The sequence below is a fragment of the Cyprinodon variegatus genome, unplaced genomic scaffold (assembly GCF_000732505.1).
Source record: "Cyprinodon variegatus isolate N-32 unplaced genomic scaffold, C_variegatus-1.0 Scaffold719, whole genome shotgun sequence".
Classification (NCBI taxonomy): domain Eukaryota; kingdom Metazoa; phylum Chordata; class Actinopteri; order Cyprinodontiformes; family Cyprinodontidae; genus Cyprinodon; species Cyprinodon variegatus.
This window is the reverse complement of record NW_015151172.1, coordinates 318,074-320,073: the sequence shown is the minus strand read 5'-3', so window position 1 is coordinate 320,073 and position 2,000 is coordinate 318,074.

Below are 2,000 nucleotides of genomic sequence, written 5' to 3'. Positions count from 1 at the left end.
TTTCTAATTTTCATGAGAAGTCTGGCTGCAGCGTTTTGGATCAGCTGAAGGCTTTTAACTACAGTTTGTGGACTTCCTGATACAATTACAATAGTCCAGCCTTGAAGTAACAAATAGGACTAGTTTCTCAGCATCACCCCTGGACAGGAGATTTCTAATTCTTGCAATATATCAAATATACAAAATTCTAGAAACCTCTTTGATATGGGATCTAAATGACAGGTCCTGATCAAAAATAACACCAAGATTTTTTTACTTCATCAACAATCATCTGAGATTGGTTTAATCCCATCCAAGTGAAGTGACTGACTAATCAGCTTCTTTTTCAAATACTCTGGTTCAAAGACTGTAACTTCTGTTTTGTCTGCATTCAGGAGCAGAAATATGCACATCTATATCTAAAAACAGCAGTCTGTACTGTATGTAATTCCTTGAAAAGGAATGATATAGCATAAAGGAAGGGCAACAGACTTATGCACAACCAGGCATCTGCGTATATACTGTATGTCTGTGGTCTGGTATACATGAGCTATTCTTACTGTTTGTAGTTGAATAAATGCTTTCAAACCTATTCGGGAATTAATAGACTATTAATAGAAGAACGGTTTCACCTCAAAGCAACTGTATCTTGAAACCAATCTCTATCCCTTTTTGAAACTAAATGAAATGAAAAAATTTAAATCACAAAAACAAGTGGGTTTTTGGCTTCATTATATTGTTCATTTAGTCTAATATTAAAAGACAACTCATTTTATTTCAAATACTAAAAAATGCAATAATTTGTATTTAGTCATACTGACATAATTTAACTATGAACTTTTATATCTTAAAGCTAGTGTCATCATTAGGAGCATCTAATGGTCAGACTGCTGCGACATGAACTGCTAACCCCACCTTCCAACAATAGACCCTTCTCTGTCTATGGCACAGTTATGTCAGAGTGTTAGCTGGAGGCAGCCAATACCTACAACACCTACAAGACCCAAGCTACATGCTCGTTTTCTAGACTTGGGGCAGCTATTCAGAACCTTGGATGGCCCTCTGTTTTTCAGTTAGCTAAGTGTAGAAGTCGTCTCACTCAGCCACAGGGGATCCTGTTAGAACCTCCATCCATTGGAGTTAATGTGCCAACCAACCTGGTTCCGTCCTTTTTAAAGTTGGCTTCTATAAATAACTGTCCAGGCCACAAAAGTAAAAAAAAAAAACTTTAGGCTACCTATTCAGATAAAACCAGATTTTCTACAGAGCAAACTTGCTATTAACCCTTGTTAAAGTGCACAAGGGGAATCTTTCTGCCTCCAGCTAAGCTCCACCCATAGAAATGTGTTGCAATGTTTACCAATTGAAAAGAGGTCTATACGGCGGCTGTCAGGGTACAAAATGCCATCTTCAAAGCCTTCATCAACCATATTGTCAAGTTATGACAGGGTTTGTTAATACAATTTTATAGTAGAATTTACATAGACCTCTACATAAATTAGACCTAAAGTCACTAGTTTGTCAACTTAGTTCAGTAAAACAAAGATGTCTGCTTCAATAACTGTGAGATCTGCTTCTATGTAATTATAAATATATATTTTTAAGGCTACAAATACATAATAACTGAGACCTTTAGTTCTTGGATGATAATGACTAGCATACTTTTGTATCAGTTGTAAATCCCTGTAATTATTAAACAGTGCAGGTTTAAATAGCACCTCATATTTTTCTTGGTATTCTGTAATGCCAGCCTTTCAATGCTTTCTCTGAATTTCTTCGTATTCCAGTGTCATTTTAAGCAAAATCATGTCAAATCAACTGTTACATTAAACTAGCTAGTTCAAGCTACATTTTTGGTAGCAGTATTGCCTAATAGCTTTCCTTATGTTTTTGTGGCATTTTTATGTTGAAGTACTTTACTAGTGGTATCTGTAGCATGTGGTTTCTGAAAGTTACAAGGTTCTTTAAAATTACTCTGAAAATTATACAGAAAAGAATTATTAGAAAATTTAATTTGTACT